Source organism: Musca autumnalis, unplaced genomic scaffold (genome assembly GCF_047663935.1).
Source record: "Musca autumnalis isolate F117 unplaced genomic scaffold, ASM4766393v1 scaffold_4, whole genome shotgun sequence".
Taxonomy (NCBI): Eukaryota; Metazoa; Arthropoda; class Insecta; order Diptera; family Muscidae; genus Musca; species Musca autumnalis.
In genome coordinates, this window is record NW_027411977.1 from 207,646,341 (window position 1) to 207,670,772 (window position 24,432).

General features: G+C 34.2%; 1 protein-coding gene across 2 annotated transcripts in view; it reads left to right on the top strand.

Annotated features, from left to right (window-relative positions):
- The first annotated feature begins 1,315 nt into the window (after positions 1-1,315).
- The window catches only part of nebu (solute carrier family 2 member nebulosa), a 140,340-nt gene continuing 117,223 nt past the window's right edge, over positions 1,316-24,432 (top strand). The window contains exon 1 of one of the 2 annotated variants that reach the window (XM_073983028.1): positions 1,316-1,828. The gene's annotated coding sequence lies outside the window, so the exon portion shown is untranslated. The remainder of the gene's footprint in view (positions 1,829-24,432) is intronic. The other variant, XM_073983030.1, reaches the window with a different exon arrangement.

The window sequence follows — 24,432 nt, forward strand, 5'->3', positions numbered from 1 at the left end:
GTATAGAATCACGATTTCTTTCAGAAATGTTGAATAGAAGCACTGTTTCTTTCAGAAAAGTTGTATCGAAGCCCGACTTCTTTCAGAAAGTTTGTATAAGAGCACCCTTTCTTTCAGAAAGGTTGTATAGAAGCATCCTTTCTTTCAGAAAGGTTGTATGGAAGCACCCTTTCTTTCAGATAGTTGTATAGAAGCACAATTTCTTTCAGAAATATTGTATAGAAGCCCGACTCCTTTCAGAAAGTTTGTATAGGAGCACCCTTTTTTTCTGAAAGGTTGTATAGAATCACGATTTCTTTCAGAAAGGTTGTATAGAAGCACGATTTCTTTCAGAAAGGTTATATAGAAGCACGATTTCATTCAGAAAGGTTGTATAGAAGCACGATTTCTTTCAGATAGATTGTATAAAAGCACCATTTCGTTCAGAAAGGTGAGATAGAAGCACAATGGGTCTTTAGATCACTGCCAACCAAGAAGAGGGAAGGCAAAAATACGAATGTATTGAAAACATTGGCAATTTATGACAGTGTGTTAGTAAAGGCCTCGACACATAAGAAGCATGGCATTCTTGCTTAAGTCATATCTGGTAAATGACTAAAGACCAAGTTCGACCTAATTCAAATGTGATTCTGAAATCTTCTTATTAGGTCGAACTTGGTCTTTAGTATTTTAGCAGATATGACTTCGGCAAGTATGCCATGCTTCTTATGTGTCGAGGCCTTAAGTTTGGTGTGCACGAACAAATCAAAATAAAAACAAATTAAATAAATAAATAAAATTAAATTGTATTTAAAAAATATCAGCATTCAAACTCCCATCTCTGACATACTCTCTTCCTTGCTCCATCACTCTCGCTCTCTGTCGGCAAAATTACTGGAGTAAAGTACGGTGCAAAACGAAGAAATTTTAATTATGCAAAAAAAAAAAAAAGAAATGAAAGAACAATTCGCAATGCAATCAGAAAACAAAAAAACAGAACGCCGCACGTATCATATCTGCTGATGTGTGGTCATTTTATTATTTATTGTTGTTGTTATCTTCACTTGTGTCCATCATGTTGTTGTGTTATTGTTGCCACTACAGCCACTGATGACTTGGGGCTGACTTTGTATTGCCTTCACTTCAATCAAAAAATCACTGATTATTGTTTTGTTGTTGTTTCATTTACAGAGAGTACTGCGTACGATTGCCGTTGCTGCTTATTAACTGTGAGAGTCAACACAATGATGAAAAACGTCAACGTTAATAATCACGAAGCCAACGCGCGCCGCTGGCGTTCTATGAGGAGGTAGGTGCTCTGCTTTCATTTTAACTACAACGCCCGCTATTTTAGAATATCACAAAACAGTCTTTGATACGTACTCGTGACGCGCGGTCCAGTTGCAAGGAGTCACTCCCGAACTTAGAAAAACCAGCAGCGTCCAATAATTTCCTGTAACTTTTAGGAAATTTACAAATAAAAAACTAACTAAAACGTGTTTTTAGATAAAAATATTGAAAAAAAAAGGATTTCTTTTTTTAACAAAACAAATTTCGAAAAAAAATCCTAAATCAAAGACGTGTTCTTTCGATTTGTTTTAAAGTGTCGTTTTTGTGTGTTTTGATATTTTTAGCGCGCATTTCCTTATAACCTTGCCGTTGTCGTCCACAACCATCGTAACCTTTTTTACATTTGAAAGTTGTTGTTTTTTTTAAAGTGCAAAAGTGTCAGTTTTTGTCATTGTCCTTTGCCTTAGCTAATCGTCGTGTGTAAAGGTGTTAAAATCATCATCTCTTGAGGTTAATAAGTGCCAATCTTCTTCCCTCTCACCTTCTTTACATAAAAAAGGTAAGTTGAACAATCATCCGTTCTTCTTTGTTGTAAGTTTTTGTATTCTATTACCCCTGACTTTTGTAATTTTGTAACGGTATCTGTTAATTGTCAGAAAATGTTAAATAATGCTAAACAAGAAAAGAAAAAAAAAACTATTTGAATTTTTAATGTAAAAAATAAAATAAACTTTAATTTAATTTAATTTGCCAATAATTAGTTGCAAAGGTGTTTCTGTGGCTTTAGCGTTGAGGAGGGGGCATTGTTGCCTGATTGCATTTCCAATGAATTGGAAAAATTTTACGCAAACCAACAAAAAAATTGCATTTAACGTCAGCAATAATACTGTCGACTCACATAAACAATTCACCCCACCAAAAAATAACAAAACACGTTTCAGAACAGGTGTCAAATGAATTGCAGGGAAGTTGTTGTTGTGCACAACACTGGCTTCAGAAGAGATTAAATTTTTGAGGATTATAAAATTATATTTTGATCCCTTTTTAAATTAAAAAAAAAATATTTCGATATTTAATTTTGGATAATGTCTGTTTCGTCCTGGTGCCGAGATGGACTAATGTTTTGTGCAATGTTTTGGTAAAGCATGTGTGAATATCGCCTTAAATTGGATCTCCAACAAGGTTTATTGCAAATGTAAAACCTAATTTATAGTGCGTTTGCAATATAACCGGATATAAAAAACACACTGGGTTCGTTATGTCGTTTCCATTGTGTATACGTAAAACTTATTTAAATTCACTGGATTTACTAAATCCGCTATATGTAAAAGTACTATAATCGAAAAAATGTTGTGCTACGATCCTAAAGCCGTAAACACATCCAACGTTTCAGTAAATTTGAGCGTCATTTCTGATAAAAGAATAAAGAAAAATTCGAACTATATTGTCCTCGTTCTTTTTTTCTTTTATCGGAATTAACGCCCAACTTTACTGAAACGTTTAGAATTAGAAATATTACATAAACAATCCATAATCTAAAGCTGAAACACATCCAACGTTCGAGTAAAGTTTTGTATAATTTCTGATAGAAGAATAAAGAAAAATTAAAACTTGGCAGCACTTTGTCTTTTATTCATGTACCAGAAGTGACACAAAACTTTACTGAAACGTTGGATGTGTTTTCAGCTTTAAGGCCATGTTTATATTATAGCTTTTTGCAGGGTTAACCTCTTTATGAGGATTTATTTGAAATATTAGCAATGTAATTGACATATGAAACCCAGTGGGTTTGTTAAATCCGGTTATATATAAACGTACTATAAGAACTATTTCTGGTTATTAAGAGGCATGCCTAAATACGTCCGTATACCCAAAGCGTTTGTGGTGAAAAATGTAGATCAAATGTATTCTTATGAATACAATTTAAAGTTGAATAAATTCAATTATGACTGAAAGTACAATATGTTTTATATGTACATATGCATGTATGTCGTTTGTATTTTGAAAACAAAAGCCCAACAAAACACGAAATACATTTTATTGCAAAGGTCCACACTTGAGTGATTTCATTGAAATAATATCATGAAATTGGGCGTTCTTTGTCCCGTTCCACGCTAGAGTGCTTTCAATGAAATAATTTCGTGAAATCAGGCGCTCTTAGATCGAGTTACCCACTACAGCAATTTCATAAAATTACTTAGTATGTCCCGGTCCACACTAGAGTGATTTCAATGAAATAATTTTATGAAACTAGGCTTTCTTAGATCGAGTTCCCCACTACATAAATTTCCTTATATTACTCTACCATGGAACTCGATCTAGGGATGCATAATTTCATGATATTTTGTTTAATGAAATCACTCTTGTGTGGACCAGGACATAGGAACTCGATCTAAGAACGTATAATTTCATTAAATTATTTCAATGAAATCGTTCTAGTGTGGACCGGGACTTATATCGAGTTCCCCACTACAACAATTTCATGATATTACTCTACAGTGGAACTCGATCTAAGAACGCACAATTTCATGATTTTTTTTTCAATGAAATCGCTCTAGAGTTGACTAGGACAAAAACGCATTTTACACTTGCATTTAAAACAGGTATTTTGGGAGTTTACGTCATTTATTTGACAGATAGTGTATGGAATTGATAACTAAAATGATGCATGTTTTATAAAACATTTTAAGTGTAAAATGCGTTAAAGGAAAAAACCTGAAATCCAATTAATTGCAAAGGAAAATTATTTTACGAATGAAAACATTTAAATGTGATTTTGTACTCAACGTATTTGGGTAATACGAGCGCTCAGAGAGCGTTGTTGTGGTAGAAAGGTGAAATATTTGTGTACGTCCCGTCATTATTTAGGTTTAGCAGTAAAAGAGAAATGAGAAGTAGTTGCAAGAACATGCAAATACTTTTTACTTGCGAACTTATAGAACAGGCCTATATTTGTTATGATATCGTAACAACAGATGTTAACCCCATCTACAGTTAATTTTTCACAATTGACTTTTCCCATCTTAGAATATTTACGTCTTTGGAATAATCAAAGATTTAAATACATAAAGATTGGAAAACTCAATATATATATATATATATATATATATATATATTGTTTTCAATTAACTATCACCTTACAGTGACTTAAAAAAAGCCCAAATACAATTTCAAAGTGTTTTAACACTTGAAATGACATTTGCATTAGAGCTTTTTCCCGCGTTAATCTTCTTTATGAGGATTTATTCAACGTGTATGCTATTAAATCCGGTTAAGTGCAAACGGGGTATTAATTGAATAAACGTTGTTTTAGTTCATACATTCGGTCGGAAACTCTAAAGTAGAGTTGTACAATCTAGTTCATTTGAAAGATCTAGTTCAATAGTTCAGCTCTTTTAACTGAACTAGTTCAGTAATATAGTTCATAGTTCACTATCCAGTTCATTCATTCGGATCATAATCGTTCAATCAAACGCATACATACACCAAATAGACACAAACAATAGCAGAAATGTTCTGTTGTGTGTGTGTAGAAACTGTCAATGCGAAAAAGCTTTGTGCGTTTGTGTTTCTTTTTATATTTTTCTATCCAGGGGCTGGGTTCTTGTTCTATGAAAAATTGAGATGAAACAAGTAAGAAAAGCGTTAAGTTCGGTCGTGCCGAACTTTTTATACCCTCCACCACAAATTTCAGCCATTTCGGTGGATTAATGTGGCCACAACCTTCCAAATACCGAAATGCGGAAGGTACCGTTCTATGGGGGCTATATGATGGCGTGGACCTATACCTAAAAATTTCTGGGGGAAAGTTTTATACGCCTAAAGAAGACTAAATATCAAATTTCAGCCATCTCGGTGTGATAATGAGGCTAAAACGTTCAAAATATCGAAAATCGGGAGATATTGTATTATGGGGGGCTATATCAAGACGTGGACCTATATAAACATTTTATGGTAGAAATGTTTCTTAGCCTCTGGAAACACAAAATACAAAGTTACAACCGATTCTTCGGTCAAATGGGTCTAATACATTCAAAATATATTAAAATGACGCGTACTTTATAAGGGGCCTTATGTGGGGGCTATACCAAAACGTGGACCTATATAACCCAACTTTGGTAGGAATGTTTTCTGGCCTCTGAAGACACAAAGTACCAAATTACAACCAATTCTGTGGTCAAATGGGTCTAATACATTCAAAATATATTAAAATGACGCGTACTTTATATGGGGCCTTATATGGGGGCTATACCAAAACGTGGACCTATATAACCCAACTTTGGTAGGAATATTTTTTGGCCTCTGGAGACACAAAGTACCAAATTACAACCAATTCGGTGGTAAAATGGGCCAAATATCTTGAAAATTCCTTAAAACGACGACGCGTCACGCGTCATTTTGTATGGGGGCTATACGAAAGCGTGGACCTACATAGCCCGCTTTCAATACCAAAAGTCCTACGTAAAAATAACATATTTTCCCAAAATTTCATCAACCTACGTCAATCCGTTCGGACGCTAGAGTGATTTCCACAGACGGACAGACGGACAGACGGACGGACATGGCTATATCGATGTAGAATTGCACGCTGATCAAGAATATATATACTTTGTGGGGTCTACAATGATTATTTCGAGTAGTTACAAACGTAGTGACAAACTTAATATACCCCCATCCTATGGTGGAGGGTATAATAAATAATGGGAAAGTTTCGTATGAAAGTTTCAGCGTATGGCTTTGGAGAAAGTCATAACCCAATAAACAGGACTTCTAGCTAATGGGTACTTTACACGATATGTTTTTTACATATGAGTTGTCACTTTGCATATACATTTTGTATGGGAGAAGTGACAACTCATATGTAAAAAACATATCGTGTAAAGTTCCCATAAGCATGATTTTTCACTTTCAACATAAAAATTCTGTAATTAGTTGTTTACTTTTTGTACTGCGATTCAATCACAGACGATCACAACATTTAGCGTATTTTGACAGCTCACATAATAATCAGCTTTTTTCCATGGAACCTGTTATACCCCGCTTGCACTTAACCGGATTAATAAACCCCCTGGGTTTCAAATGTCAACTCCATAGCGCAACATTTGCCAAACGTAAGACAATAATACCTTTGTTCCCATACTTTTTAATAGTAAAACTCGTAAAAGAGAGAAAAATTGTTGTCACACAAAAGTTTTTTTCAAAAAGTTCGGGAACGCAAAAATGAAAAAAACGTCAAAAAAGCTGGAACAAATGTCAAAGTCGGCGTACCAGCCAATCAGACGCCGGCATCCATGTTACTATTTTTTACACGCTCAAATTTGTGGAGTTAAAAGTTTTTAAAGAGAGCGTCATTCAGCGCCATTTTTGTTTAAAGAGAAGTGAACATTTTACAACTTTTTTGTGTACGGGAACGGGTTTTGTGGTAAAATGTGTAAAAGTCGTAAAAATTTTAAAAACTTTTTAGTTCTGGAACAAAGCTAATATTGTTTTCGAACTTTTGGCGAACAAAAGAAAAACACAAAAAAAAAACATTTGCCAATTGTTCGATTTCGAACATGCTGTGAACATTCGAATAATAGGTATGTACGATAACCCAATAATTTGTACAAATTCGTACAAATTTTTGCTGTATGCTGTTCGATAACAAAATTATCCAGCAAAAGAGAGCGAGTTTGGAGAGATTTTTGGAGAGTTTTGTGACTGAGAACTTGCAAATTTTTGCTGGGAAAATTTGTCCCGCAAAAATTTGCAAGTCTGATCAGCTGACTTTTAATCACCTGTTCAATGTAAACAAATCGAAATGTTAACATTTTTGACCAAGAAAATTTCACAATTTCACATTTTTTTAGATTCTAAAGCGTTCTGGATAGGATTATAGCATTAAATAAGTCAACTGCAATTTTAAAATTTATGTTTTTGTTCCGTTTGGTTTAAAATATCAAAAGAAACAAAAACAAATTTCATACATTTTCGGAAACAGCTGACTTTCTTGCAAGTTTTTGCCAAATGCTGTTCGATAACTTTCTGCAATTTTTCTTGCTTGTGAGAGTAAAATTCACTGAGAGAGGTTGCTGGAACTGACTGAGTAATTATTGCTGGGAAAGTTATCGTACACACCTAATATCAGCAACTGGTATGATGGGTTGTTTTGAAGTTATAGGAACGCTCAAAAAAAAAATTGAACTGACACAGTGCTTTAGCTAACCTTTCTAATTAAACCATGAGTGTAAACATTTCTTGAACTGATGATGGGAAGACTACATAACTCGTTGTTAAAATTGGTTGCTCTTGTATAAAATGGGGAACGGAAAAAGTAAACGTAGTTGTGGTTGAATTTAATTAATGTAAATAATAACAAATGAGCAAAGGCTATAGTCGGGACGGGGCCGACCATGTGATACCCTACACCACTACCCCTGTGCATAAGCTTTTCACTGGTAAACATTTCTTTTACGGAATATAATCCAACTACCACCAAACATAATACGCCTTTTTCTCTCTGTGACCCCCATAAGCAACCAAAATGTCGTGACCATCCGAACAAAATTACGACCTGTAGCGTGATTGCAAAAATGGAAGAATTGGATGCATTACCGACTATTATGGTATCTCCCTTGTTTGACTACCTTGGTCAATCTACTTTACACCAATGTAAGGTCTGTACGATAACCAAAAAGTTTGTACAAATTCGTAAAAACTTTTACAAACTTGTAAAGTAAAATAGAGCGAATTTGGAGAGAATTGTGAAAGAATTTTGGAGAGTTTTGGAGACTTTTGTTACTGAGAACTTACAAGTTTTTGTAAGCAAAAATTCCCTTGTAAGAATTTGCAAGTTTGATCAGCTGATTTAAATTCGAATGTTTTGTTGCGGACTTTGCAATTTTTGGCAAAAACATAAACAAACATTTGGTTATTAAAATAATTACAAGATAAAAAAGAGAAGAAAGAGATAACTAAATAAATTTTTTGAAAACGACTTATTTTGTAAAATAACCTATTATGTAGTTTGTGATGATTGTTTTATTTCTAAGGTATCAAATCCCAGCAAAAAGCGGCGCATCCATGGAGTAGGAGGAACACAATGTGGACGGCCAGCCGTTAATTTATGATATGGAAAGAGAATTATTTTTGTAGCAATGGATAATCAAACTATTTCCGTAAACAATCCTCGATTGTTAATTTAAATAATATCCGCCAAACTTCTTGTTTGTCAAATCAGCTGACTCCTTGCAAGTTTTTGCAAATTGTTGTTCGATAACATTCTGCAAATTTTTAGGTTCGAGAGAGTAAAATTAGCGGAGCGAAGTTACTAAGAACTTGCTGAGTACTTGCAAGTACTTTTTACTTGCGAAGTTATTGTACAGACATATATTCTTCTTCCATTGACAGGCTTTGCCGTTGGAATACCCCTACTAGAAGCCGATATATTCACAAAGAATAAAACTTTGAATTTGTCTCCACATGAGTTTTCCCCATTCCGACCCCTAAATATTATCCGACCATCACTAAAATCAATAGGCTTCTTCCCCTCCGGGACCCTCATCAACACCCAAAATTTGGTGACGATCCGATCAAAATTGCGACTTGCAGCGTGATTACAAGGTTCAGATGGACAGACGGACGGACACACATAGCCAGATCGACTCAGCTCGTCGAGACATTCATTTTGGTATATAAAAGTATTTGTCTACGACCATTATTTCGATGCCAAAACCAACTTATAATACCCTCCCCACATAGTGATGTAGGGTATAATAAATTCATTTGAAAACTTCAAAGCACTCGCGCTGTGGAATCAAAAAGGACTGCGTCCCGCTTATAAAAATCATATGTTATGGCTATATTACACCATATGCTTTTTCACATGTATGTTATCACTCTGGGTATACTAATATACAGACCAGCTAATGTCATACATGTGAAAAAGCATATGGTGTAATATAGCCATTATTCGTCTAAAAAGATGCAATGAAGCGGCACTTGTACTAGGGATTAAATTGCATTTTGGACGCAAACTTTTTGCTGGGTACTTAGTTTTCCACTCAGTCCCCAATTAATTTCCACAATTGATTAATTGGTTGCCGATTTGAAGTTTGAGGTCCAGTGTGCACCCTTTGCGCACAATAGTCTACAATGTATTCTCTACATACATATAACAAAATTATATTCCAGTTCTTATTGCAAACTTCCACTTTACCTTTAACTTTATATGAGGTTAAATATAGACATTTATATGTCACAATACTTGCTAAATTGACTATAAATGACAGCATGTGGCGTATAACGCCACTCTCGTTTTATATCAAAAAACTAAAGTAAATTTTGATATCATTAAAAACTTGTGTTATGATCGGTAGTAAAGATTTGTTGATATATGTATTTACCTTAAAAGGGCAATAACATTTCCAAAAATTTTATCAAATAAAACTCAATAAAGTTTTGAGGATTCTGCAAATATACAAAACATAAAATTGTATTTGTTTAGCAACTATAAATAATGTTTAACAACAACTATAAATAAAAGAAAGAAACCAACAACTAAAATGGAAAGTAAAAATACATTGATAAGGAGAAAAGAAATTGGGTTCATATCGATACGTAAACACATGTAGTTGAATTTGTATTTTTTTTTCGTTTAATCTGAAGCTATGCATTTTGATATGATATGAAATTTGAGTTTCATTCTTGGGTTCCATTTCTCCTTCTCAAGCTTCTTCATTCTATAACAATTATTGATAATAATGCCATGGTAAACAGAAAAATTATGTGATAAGTATGATTCAGGGGTTTTTTTTCCTTCTTTGCGTAGTACGCATTTGCCGCGACACTCGCCGCTGCAAAAGTTTTTTTTCGATAATCAATAAAATGAGTAAATAAACGTGTCGTTTATTTGGACAACTTGGAAGTAGAGGCATTTTAAAAATTTCACAGTAAATTGAACCAATATTTTGTCAAATCAATAATTGTAAATCAACTAAAGTTGTAAGCCTCTGTTTACTGAATATGACAGCGGAATGTAGTTTATTGTGATAAATTGCTTTTATTACGGAAAATTTTGATGAAAATGGAATACATAGTAGTCCTAATGGGATCAATGTTTAACAACAACTTTTACAAAGAAACAGTCAAAATAAAAAAGTTTAATGAAACTATTTTTCATTTAAAATTTTCGTAGAACAAGAATCCAGTCGCTGCTGGTCTTTTTGTGGAACCTGCTTATTTCTATTTTTTGACAATTTCACAATATTTAAGTATACTAGGTTTAAGTGGATAGGAACTCGCATAACTTTAGAATATAATTTCCGAGAACTCATACAATATCCCTTGTTAGGCAGGAAGTTGTGCCTCCAAAGTATTTTTCATTTGAATGCAATACGTCTCTTTTGTAGTTTTCAGTATTTACTTCAAAACATTACACAAACTGCTATTCTAAGCAATGACAGATAATAAACGTGACTTATACAATAAACATATATTTAGAAAATAACAAATCTATATTTTTACTAATTAGTCATAGTAACTTTGCTTGTAAGCAATTAATCTGTTTGTAAAACTAAAACAGAGAGTTATGAAGAAAATTGCTTCAAAGGAAGTGATCCATTCTTTAACTAAAAATGAATTTTTTACATTTAACCAAATTTAATAAACACACCGGGTTTCAAATGTCAATTCCATTGTGTATACATCAAATAAATCCTCATGAAGAAGGTTAGCCCGACAAAAAGTTATAATATAAACAGCTTATGCAAAGAGCTGCCGCGATTCTCATAACTGGAGCCACCAGCACCAAGAGCACACCCCAAGCTGCTCTAAACGCAATGCTGAACCTAAGACCTCTGAGCCTTAGCATTAAGTGTCAGGCAACTCTTAGTGCCCTAAGGCTGCATGAACAGAATCTCTGGCGCGTTTGTGCCTATGGGCATGGATGTATCCTGAATGAATTAGGTATCAATGTGAACCAACGCGGAAAACTGAGCGACTATGTATCACCAGTCCTGAGATTTGACGATATATATGTCGTTGTACCTAGTAGTAGAGACTGGAACCGCAGTAACCCCCTCTGGACGGTCTGGCTTTTTATACAGATGGTTCCAAGATGGAGGAAGGTACGGGGGCTGGCGTCTACTGTGAAAGGCTATCTCTTGAGTACGCTTACAGGCTAGATAGCAACTGTAGTGTCTTCCAGGCTGAAATCTTCGCGATTTGGAAGGCAGCGGAATTGATAAAAAGTTTGGATGCAGAAATCTTTGACCCGGTGACTATCTTTGTGGATAGTCAAGCAGCTCTTAAAGCCATCAAATCCTGCAACATCAAGTCCGATGTCGTCCTCAAGTGTAGATCAGCCTTGGGAACGCTAACTAACGGCTATCGGCTATGCTGGGTACCAGGACACCGCGACTATATGGGTAATGAAAGCGCAGACGAATTAGCTAGACGAGGATCGCGGTCTACAGATCTAGCAATCGCTGACTCCCTCAAACCACCCATTTGTCACTTTTTTCAAAGAATTGAAACGTTCTCTGACGATAACGTGAATTATGGCATAATGAACCTAGGTGCATTGTGTCAAGAGTCATCACTGGACACTGCTACATCAGGGCCTTTACCATAAAATGGGATGATGACGTTACGGACTATTGCAGACTCTGTGAGGATGAGGAGGAGACGGAGACGATCGAGCACCTCCTCTGTCGATGTTCAGCCCTGGCTCGTAGGCAGCATAGATTAGTGGGTGTTCACTTTCCACCGTGTCTAACCTTCTATTCAACTGTGGAACCTGCTGTAATCTGCAACATCATCAGAAATCTGAAATGGCTGGGACAGCACAACCTGAACACGTGAACAGTATTTCAAATATTCAACCAACCATCACCACCCAAACTTTTTATACCCTCCACCATATGGAGGGTATAATTAAATTTGTCATTCCGTTTGTAACACATCGAAATATTCGTCGGAGACCCTCTAAAGTATATATATTATTGATCAGCATAAAGTTCTATGTCGATTTGACCATGTCCGTCCGTCCGTCTGTCTGCTGAAATCAAGATACAGCTCGCAATTTTAAAGATAGAGAGTCCAAATTTGGTACAGTAGTTTTTATTACATGCAGGATGGTTGGTAATGAAAATGGGATATATCGGTCCACGTTTTGATATAGCCCCCATAGAACGGTACCTCCCGATTTTCGGTATTTTTAAGGTTTTAGCTTCATTATCCTACCAAAATGGCTGAAATCTGGTGCGTAGTCTTCTTTAGTGGTATAAAACTTTCCCCCAGAATTTTGTCGGTATCGGTCCACACCTTCATATAGCCCCCATAGAACGGTACCTCCCGATTTTCGGTATTTTTAAGGTTTTAGCTTCATTATCCTATCAAAATGGCTGAAATTTGGTACGTAGTCTTCTTTAGGGGTATAAAACTTTTCCCTAGAATTTTGTCGGTATCGGTCCACGCCTTCATATAGCCCCCACAGAACGGTACCTCCCGATTTTCGGTATTTTGAAGGTTTTAGCTTCATTATCACACCAAAATGGCTGAAATCTGGTACGTAGTCTTCGTTAGGGGTATAAAACTTTTCCCCAGAATTTTGTCGGTATCGGTCCACACCTTCATATAGCCCCCATAGAACGGTACCTCCCGATTTTCGGTATTTTGAACGTTGTGGCCTCAATATTCCACCGAAATGGCTGAAATTTGGTATTTACACTTCGTTGGGGGTACTCAAACTTCCCCTTTAAATTTGTCGGTATAGGTCCACGTCTTCATATAGCCCCCATGGAAAGGTACCTCCCGATTTTTCGTATTTTGAAGGTTGTGTCTTCAATATTCCACCAAAATGGCTGAAATTTGGTATTTAGTCTTCAATTTGATATAAAACTGTTCGCCAGAAATATGTCTGTACAGGTCTACGCTTTCATATTGCCCCATATCTGACTAAAATTCGTCGGTATAGGTCCACGTTTCGATATAGCCCCCATAGAACGGTACCTACCAATTTTCGTAATACTGAAGATTGTGACGTTAATATCCAACCAAACCAACCAAAAAAGCTGCCTTAGTATTTGTAATAAAGCATTGAAAAATAGGGTTACCAGCCAAGTCGGACTATAGGAAAGGTTTGGAATTAAATGACTAACATTAAAAAATAAATAATTCGAATATACAAATTTCGAATGATTTGTGATATAAATGCTAGTCTCCAAGCTTAGCCTTCGTCCACCCACTAAAAAAAAAAAAACACCATTCAATATGCCTGATGATCGGTCTAACCACCCGTGAAACGTAGCATAGTGGTTGAATGTGTGGGACTTCGGTGGATTCCTAATTTTTCAATGTACCTATTAGGTCTAAATAGCTCAACTCGAAAGAGAATTAATTCAAATATCACTCTAAAAATGACCTTCGCCTTAATAAGGCAAAACAAAAAAATGATTTCAGCATGAGCCAGGCTGGGATTCGAACCTGGGACCCCAACAACCAAGTGACACGGTTGCACGCGTCTTAGCGTTCTAAGCCACCATCAACTTGTCAAAGATTCCGATGACAAATATTGATGATCAAAATCTTCTGATAAGAAGAACAAATAAAATAAAGGTGGAAAAAAGCTGCCTTAGTATTTGTAATAAAGCATTGAAAAATAGGGTTACCAGCCAAGTCGGACTATAGGAAAGGTTTGGAATTAAATGACTAACATTAAAAAATAAATAATTCGAATATACAAATTTCGAATGATTTGTGATATAAATGCTAGTCTCCAAGCTTAGTCTTCGTCCACCCACTAAAAAAAAAAAAAAAAACACCATTCAATATGCCTGATGATCGGTCTAACCACCCGTGAAACGTAGCATAGTGGTTGAATGTGTGGGACTTCGGTGGATTCCTAATTTTTCAATGTACCTATTAGGTCTAAATAGCTCAACTCGAAAGAGAATTAATTCAAAATGGTTGACGTTATTTCGTCTTCCAAGAGTTATAAAATATTCCAGAAGAGTATTATCAGTATAGGTCCACGTCTTCCTATATCCCCATAGAAGCGTACTTCTTGATTTTCGGTATTTTTTAAGTTTTAGCCACATTCTCTTACCGAAATATAGGAAATTTGGTATTTAGTCTTCTTTGAGTCTAAAAACTTTCCGTCAGAAATTTGTCGGTATAGATCGACGTTTTGAAATAGCCCTCATAGAATGGTGCCTCACATTGTTTTACCGAAATTGCTGAAATTTAGTATTAACCCTACGTTTACAAATGACAGGACAGTTGAGTTCATGTAGTGATTGTCAAAATCCCACAACTTGCCTGTGTGACGTAGGCGTCCCGACAACTGCAAAAACAGTTCTAAAATTTTGAATGAAAATCGTCGATTTATTTTTGTTTTCCGTTTACATGTCTTGTTTTTGTTCATGTTCTTTTGTTTTCAACATATTTCAATTTATATCTCACATATTTTTAGAAAAATGCAAAAAATTTGTCTTCTCTACTGTCTATGAAAAAATGCTGGACAGCTGAGAGACAAACGACAAATGTATGTATATGTTAGTAAATCAGAGTTGTATTTGAAGACAAACTGTCTGGTGTAAACGCCTAGTAAGTCTTCTTCATACACGAAAGGAAACTAATTATTCCATTTTACTCGTACTTCAATACAACTTGTGGTGGAGGGTATAACAAGTTCGGCCCGGCCGAACTTAACGCCGTTCTTAATTGTTCTCCATTAAAACTAGTTTTTCCCTTCTAAAATTTTCTACCTAATTACTTCATCTTCTTCTTACTTCTTTCATACATTCATAGTTTCTTCTCGGATGATCACAATGGACCGGAAGGTCTCCGAGTGTCGCAGTCACAAATTAGTGGCTGCACATCCCCAAACCTAACCTAACAGACTATAAGAACGAGATACGACAATTGGTTCCCCATTTCCACACATTCGGACAGAACCCATAGTTTTGAATTATTTCCTGAACTCTATATTTTTATGAGGCCACACTTGACTAAATTTCCAATAAAATTTACATTCGGATCTGTAGACGTTGGAAGAATTGTTACTGCCCTAGTGTCAGTGTGGCACCATCTGTGTTCCTTTGCAAAAAAAAGTTGAAATTGGTTTTCGGTTCTTCAAACTAATGGTTCACCCATGTAAACAAATGCTGTTTTGTATGGAATGGCAATAGATGCTGCTGCTAGTTCTGTCCAATCAATTCCTTTGCTTGCGGTCCGTACTTTATCTTGCTCCAAGTGTCTCTTGTAGTTCTCCCTTTTCACTGTTTCAAAACAGCTGTTCTCAATCCTGGTAAATGTCAACATATTGATCAGCTGTTAGTAATTAAACCTATAGGACCCGCCATGTGTTGTTCTCTTATGTTTGGTTTACATTTACGAAATCCACTCGATTTGAACTGTCCAATCCATAGGCTAAACGTCAAATGAAGTCCAATGGATTTCATATGAGATTTCATTTGACGTTTGTGCTATGGAATTGACAGTTGAAATCGAGTGGATTTCGTAAATGTAAACATAGCATTATACCTCATTTTGACTAGCCATAAATCCTCAACTGGATTTAATAAATCCAGTACAAATCTCATTGCATTTAGATATACCTTTGGAGGATTTAAATGGCAATCAGCTGATTTTTGTTCATAGCACAATTACCAAGGTAGATGCATCAGCCCATCTGATCGAATTTGAAACTTCAAAAGAAATTGTTGCAAATTGAATTTGTCTCAAAAAAAAAAACATACGGAAAATTACAAATTTATTGTTTAATATTGAAAATGTTAGCACATTATGCTACTAATGCTTACTAAAGAGCAAATAAAGAATAAATATTAAACTTCATTTTTTAAAATCAAATTTGTATATCAAATTTTGACATTTTAAATTAATTTTATTGTAGCAATCATGGCACAATTACCCAGGTAGTGGCATCGTAAATTTTTGAATATGTTATGTCAAAACTTTCTTTATGTTGTTGGGGAAATTACAACAAAAATAATTTTTTATAAAGGGATTTGACTTTTCATATTCGATCAGCTGGTGTGATACCACTACCTGGTAGTTCTGCCATGGTAGCAATTCACCGATGCATCTACCTTTTTTCTTGTGCCAGCTTGCAACCAAAGACATAAATACAACAAGATAAGACATTTTGTTTGCTATCATTCTTCAGTGAATGGCTTTTGAATTTAACATAATGTTATATCACGATATGGTGATATAACATTTTTTTCTTTTATACATTTTTACGTATTTAACCGAATTTACCGATCCAGTTGACATAGAATTATTCTTGAATAGATCCTTGAATTCATAAATTTCGTTTCTGATACCATTACATAAAATGTTCCTCCTAGGTTGCGATTTTGAATTAACTGCAACCTGTTAAGGGTAATGTTTATATACAAAGTTTCGTAAACATTTTTTTGTTGCATGCATTTTGTCATGTCTTAGTTGTATTTATGTCTTTGTTGCAACTTTCAGTATTTTCTAGCAACATGTTGCAAATAACAGAGTTGTGTACGAGGATTTATGCGGATTTTAAAAAATCCACTCAATACAAGGATTTATTTTTGTATGGGAAATCTGGTAGATTTTGGCCGGATTTTGCAGATAAAACCTGATAATGCGCTAAATCCGGCTAATGATGTTATATCTAAATAGCCTATTAGCTATACCACATTTTCAAAATTTCATTTGTATCGATTTTGGTGTCATTTCATTCCCAATTCGTTTCTATGCCAAGTTCAAGAATTATTTCGTCTCTTTCTTTTAATAAGTTATCAACACACAAGAACTTTGGCATCAACTTAAGAAAAAATTGTCAAAATATTTATTTTTAGAAAATGCGTAGAAGATTTGTTCCGAATCTATAAAAGATGGCCTGATTTTGGTGCGAAGGGGCATATAACACACTTTATTTCCAAAATAAATTGTAGGCAAAACAAAAACAACAAGTGTGTAAAGTGTCCGAATAGTGCTAGTTTTGTTTTTGTTAATATGGATATTAAAATAGTTTGACGACAACGACGAGACAAAGTATAACGCAAACAAATTTAAAATTTGTGTTAATAAACAAATTTAAATATTTTGTGGTAGTTCCAAAATTTATTTTGCAAAAATACTATTTAAAAAAATCCATTGAATACCAAAAAATAATTAATTAATCGGGTAACATACCTGAGACACACTTCCCTCTCACTTCACGCCTCAAGCATTTTGTTCACCCCTGATTTTCGATATCCCAAGAAATTCGCAAAAAGTGGGAGTAAATGGGGTGATTAGAATGCTTGATGCGTGAGATGAGAGGTGAAGCGTGTCTCAGAACATACCCGAATAAATCCAATAGAACAAACCGACAAATATAATAGCCTGCATCAATCAGTGCAGGGATCTTAAACGAAATTACTTGATTTTTTCAACACGTTTTCTCGTTTTTTACCAGCCCATTCATATAAATAACAAATACTCTGCTGATGGATTCAAATTGCATTATTATTATTTGTTTTTTTTAAGCCACGTTCAGTCGTTAAATTCGCTCTGACTTCTGCCGTTTTGGTGTTAGGTATCACAAAAACAAAAAAACCGCCAGAAATAAGTACATTGACATTTTCAATATCAAATTTACATATTTACCTCAATTAAAACTTTTTTCTTTAGTCTTTCTTTTTTGATAAAATTTATTTTATTTTCTTTTATTTTTTACTTTATCGCACTTCGCATATTGTCATGGTTTGGATGGCCACTTCAAAGTGCTTATTTACCATACATACATCCCTCCATATATGTATGTATGTATTTATATATTACGAAAACAGATATTTAAATAATTTAAATTTTTATAAAGACTCAATAACCCATTTAAACTAATTCCCCGGTCACACTTAACCGGATTAATCCAGTGGGTTTGGATTTCAAATGTCAATTCCATAGCACAAACGTCAAATAAATCCTCTCGAAGTGGGTTAACCCAGCAAAAAACTCTAGTGTAACCGTAGTATAAGCTTAACAAATCCAGTGGATTTAAGTTGTCATTTTCATACAATATATGCTAAATAAATCGAGATAATGCACTTAACCATGGTATAAGTGTATAGTCTAAACCAAGTTTAAGCCTCGGCACATAATAGGTATGATATTTTTTTTCTTAAAGACCTCGGTACATAGGTGGAATCAAGGCCTATAGAAGGTCGGCCATTCAGAGTTCTGTTAACAACTTTTGACAACAAACATAATAGATTGTTCATTATTGTGATTTGATTTCGTTTGTATTTTATGTCACAATAATGTATTTGACAGCAAACTAAATAGTCAGGGCTAACTAGTTTGGGCTGAGTGTCCGACTGTATAGACTGTGGGTGGAATGCAGTCTTGCTTAAGTCATTTCTGGTAAACGAATAAAGAACAGACTAGGTTTCCCTTTTTCTGTCTTAATTAATAAAGCCATCCGCTTATGTGCAGAAAAGACTTAAGCAATAAAGCTAACCGCTTTTGCACCAGGCCTTAATGCAAACATACTATCAGTTGCGTAAACAACCGTCTCATGGTGGAATAAAAAGGTGTTATGCTTGGTTTACATTACGAAATCTACTCGATTTCATCTGCCAATTCCTTTGCGTATACGTCAAATGAAAACTCATCTGAAATCCATTTGATTTCGTTTGACGTTTAATCAATGGAATTGAAAGTTGAAATCGAGTGGATTTCGTAAATGTAAACCAAGCATTACATCAAATCCATGGCACAATAATACAGGTACAACGGGGAAAACAGCTGATTATCACACTAGTTGTCAAAATGCATTATTGTGAATAAAATCACATACAGAATGTAAAAAAGCAATTCACAGTAATGCGTTATTGTGAACAATTTTGACGTTTGGTATGATTTGATGTAACACCTTCTTATTCCACCATGATCAAATCATACCAAACGTAAAATTTGGTCACAATAATGTATTATTGTGAATTGCTTGTTTACGTTTTGTATGTGTTTTCATTCATAATAATGAATTTTGACAACTAGTGTGATAACCAACTGTTTTTGCCGCTGTACCTTTATTATTGTGCCATGAACCGTCTATAACAACAAGAGAAGAGTCACATGTGACATCTTTCTTTCTAAAAATATACTTTTAAGGTAATTATATCACATAAATTATAATAGCAACAGCATAGTGTAAAAATCACATCGTAGACTTCTCGTCTTCAAATTATTCACTTATTAAGTATTTTTATATTCGTTATAAACAAAAAAAAACTTTCCAAAGAACGTGTTTATAGCGGTAAATGCAAAATTATCAGAACCTTGTTTACTTACAATATTTTCACAAACAAAATTCCATAGACAACGGGGATTTTTTTCTGTATTTTGAAGCGTTTAATCTGCAGTTAACACAAAAAGTAGTTATGCACTTGAAATTCATTAAATTTGTTTTTTATGGACATTTCTTCAACGAAAGGTTGAAATAAAGCGATTGGCTTTGAAAGAAACCGATTGGCATATTAAGACATAATAAAGTCTGGAATATATGTATGTAACGGGCTTAAATAAAAAGAAGTAAACAAACCAAATGTATAAGATACTGATATCAAGTGAATACGAAAATTTAAAACAATTGTTCAAATATGAATTTGCTCCGATAACACTACCTTATTAATACTATGTTTACATTTACGAAATCCACTCGATTTCATCTGTCAATTCCTTTGTGTATACGTCAAATGAAAACTCATCTGAAATCGATTGGATTTCATTTGACGTTTGAGCAATGGAATTGACAGTTGAAATCGAGTGGATTTCGTAAATGTAAACATAGTATAATACAGATCGATAGTATGGCCTTCTTGGTATTATAACATGCTATTAAACTTTCCCATTTTATAGGCCTTCTTATATGCCATTTAGATATGACATCATTAGCCGGATTTAGCCCATTATCAGGTTTTATTTGCTAAATCCGGCCAAAATCTACCAGATTTGCCATACAAAAATAAATCCTCGTATTGAGTGGATTTGTTTTAAATCCAGCATAAATCCTCGTATACAAATCTGTTTTTTGCAACATGTTGCTAGAAAATACAAAAAGTTGCAAGCTGACACCAGAAACAAGGTAGATGAATCCGTGAATTGCTACAACAAAAATAATTTAAAATATCAAAATTTTTAAACAAGGCGAAAAAGTTAAATTTGCTTTGATAAACAAAGTTTATTTTAATCAACAAAGACTAATATTTACGATGTCTAAACGATAAACTACATAATTCTGTATTTGCTCATTAGTTAGCATTTCAATATTAAACAATAAATTTGTAATTTGCCGTATGTTTTCCGAATTCAATTTACAACAACTTCTTTCGACGTTTCAAATACGATCAGATGGGCTGATGCATCTACCTTGGTAATTGAGCTATGAACAAAAATCAGCTGACTGTCATTTAAATCCTACAAAGGTATATCTAAATGCAATGAGATTTGTACTGGATTTATTAAATCCAGTTGAGGATTTATGGCTAGACTAAATGAGCTATTATACCCCGGTTATACTTAATCGGATTAACCCAGTTGGTTTGTGTTTCAAATGTCAATTCTATAGTGCAAACGTCAAATAAATCCTCATGAAGTGGGTTATCCCGGCAAAAAACTCGAATGTTACCGTACTATTAGATCGCGTTCCCCACTACAGCAGTTCTGCTTGTGTGCCAAGGCCTCCAGAGCCAACCTCGGAGTTGGAGTTTTGATTCCACTGGCTGTTTTAATGCACTGGAATTGAATTGCATGTAAACTTTTTGTTTCCCAAATGCAATCGCTATGTGTATTTCAAACATTTTACTGTATAACGACGAATTTTACACCTTAATTATAATAGTCGTGCTTCAGAAAAGTGCACTCACGTTTTTCCACCACACATAGACCTCTATTAAATGTTCTCCACATATGTACTGTACATTAGGGCTATAACCAAAAAAAAAAAACGAATTCCACAGCAGGGGCTCAATTCTGTTTCTATGAGAATGTGAAATGAAAACTTTTATAAAGGAAAAAGCTAACAATTAAAAAAAAAATATAAAGGAAATATTTTTTTATTTCAAAGTTTCATAGAACAAGAATCCTGCCCCAGTACCGTGTGGGTAATATTGTCCTGATAACGAAAATGCGTTTTTAAAATCGATTCGGTAAAAAATGTTCCCGCACCGAAAGCGATTTCTAAAGGCCTTTTGATAATTCTTTCTTTATAAAACTTTTTATATACAATTTTTGAACAAATATTTTGTATACATATGTTTTAATCAACTTACAATAAACGCTTAAAATTTCGCGATTTGGCGAATTTTTTATATTAGACCGATATAGAAAATTATATCTAATGTCAATACAAAATAGTTTATTTCAGAACGATTTCCTTTCATTAGAAAACAAATAAAAGAAATAACTGCAATGGAAAACTTAAATGCAATCGGTGAGGAAACTTTTTTAATGGGCGCGCAAAAATTTAGAACGAATTTCTTAATATTTTTCCATGCTTTACACGTCTATGTGGTAGTATTTTTGATATTTGCAAAAAATTCAAAAAAGTTATAACCCTATTGTACATTCCCTTGTATTCGATATCGCCTCCACATTCTACTTATTCCTCAAGACGTTTTTATTGATTTTGTTTTATTTTGTGTCATTTGAAAAAAGTATCGTGATTCAGTCAAAGTTCAAAATCACGTGTTGAAAAACATTTAAGTGGCAATCTAATGTTTTATTTAAAATTCTTGTTCGTCTGTCTATTAGAATAAAAAATTGCCTATCATTCTTGAAACTATAAATATGTAGGTAAAATTTGTATTATTGTAATTCTGCTATGCAGGGAGTAATATGCATTGGATTCCACAAGAGAACGAAAGCAATGAAGCGATGATAAGTTTATAGCAGCCAAGATCATCCATATACGTTAACGTATGTGAGAATTAAAATCAGTCGTCGTTGAGCAGCCGACAAGTAAACATGTGCGTGGATATACGCATAATTTTAGTGGGGACACTGAACAAAACCGCACACATCCGCCACATGTTTACTGATCACAGGTCTAGCAACCACTGAATGCTGATACAAACTTTCTTGTGATTCTCTCACTACTTTACTCTCTTTTTTATTTTGAGCATCAATGGTTTATAGCAAAAATATATGTATACAGCCTTAAAGCAAACCCGTTCGTGGGTATTGATTTGGTTACGAAGTTTTTCGGCAAATCACACACACGCGACCCGAACGCAAAGTAAGAGAGCAAATGTTTTGATTTTTTTACTTCAGTCTTGTACCGAATTTCATGCAAGCAGGTTGATGCCGCATTATTTGTTTATTTTTGGGTACACAGAAAAGATTTTGCAGTTGTACAGCAAATATGTGGAGGGAAGAATTTGAAAATGATTTTTGTTTTGTATTAATATTTTTAATGACGCAGAATGCCTCGTCTGCAATGCAACAATAAAAAATGTATGTATGCTTAGAAAGTCTTAAAAAATCATTTTTATATACAATTTGTTTTTTCTCTCAAAAAAATTAACATATGAAGAAAAATACTTTTAAAATTATGAAGTTATTTATATTATTTTTAATTTAAGTCATACAAAGCGAACGCGCCAACAATATATTTTTCATTTCACACTCAATATGAAAATCATCAACCTGTTCTGTCAGTGTAATTTTACCCACACATAAACAATTTAAGCGCTCGCTCACACACAAATTTCTCAATATTTGCAACTTTTGACAGTGTGTTAGTAACGGTGTATGCACGCATGCTTCAAAACAAAAACAAATATCAAAACATTTGTGTGCTCTTTCGTTGTGTTCGGGTCGTGTGTGTGTGAATTGCCGAAAAACTTCGTAACTTTAACAATATCAAAGCACGACATTGCCTTAAAGCCCTAAAAACATCCAACGTTTGAGTGAAGATGGACGTCATTTCAGTTCAGTGCCATAGTTCCTTTGCGTATGAGTTATTTCATAAAAACAAAGAGATAATTGGATTCCAGAACTATTTTACAATTTTTTCGATATCATAAAGAAAGAATTGTTATCGTAATAAAATATTGCAGGATCTGGAACAGGCATAATATAACTCATTAGCAGTTCCTTCATACAAACGACCGGTATGTATGTAGATTTTAACAACTCTATTACGTACGTAAGCATCTTGGCATTATTGCTTACTAGGCGTTTACACCAGACAATTTGTCTTCAAATACAACTCTGATTTACTAACACATGGTCTGTTCCAGAACTGCAAGCTGACCGTCAATTTTTCACAGACAGTAGGGTTAACAAATTTTTGACATTTTTGTAAAAATAAGTGAGATAACTATAGAAATGAGTTGAAAACAAAAAAACATGAACAAAAACAAAATTTGTGAACGGAAAACAAAAGGAAATCTACGATTTTCATTAATAATTTTACAACTGTTTTTACAGTTGTCTGGACGTCTACGTCACACAGGCAAGTTTTGAGTTTTTCACAATCAATACATGTACTCAACTGTCCTGTCATGTGTAAACGCAGTGTTAATTCGATTAGCTAACTGGATAAAGAACTTCAGATTAAAATTTGAACTAGGCTGCCCTATGCCTTTTAGTCTCAAAGATGTAAATATACTAAGATGGGAAAAGTCAATTGTTAACATTTGTCAATAGATGGAGTTAAGCTCTGTTGTTACGATATCATAACAACATTCTGTTAAGTAGTTAACAATTTCAGGCGTTTTTAACCGCTTAGTTCATATTCAATGAACTGGAAACTGCTATGGAATACAATCCTAAGTCCAACTTTTTGCTTTACTACAATTCGTATAAGCCGAAATGCGCTTTAATGGAGTTTTTAACATTAACATACCCCTGTTGTTGATAAAATTTTTATATACTGTGTTTCATAAACATATTTGCATTATGCACCTTTTCCGGTCTTTAACCCACTTAGCGCCGAGAATTTTTTTTGCGAGAAAACTTAAAATTTTTTATGAAAATTATATTTTTGAGACTTTTTAAGCATTTTTTACCAAATAACTTTTTTCTCTAAAACGTATAGTTTTCGTGCAATCGGACCTTCTTTTAAAAGTGCCAAAAACTTTGGAGGGTAATATTGGTGTATCCTTACATGCCAATCCCTTGGTTTTTGATTGAGAA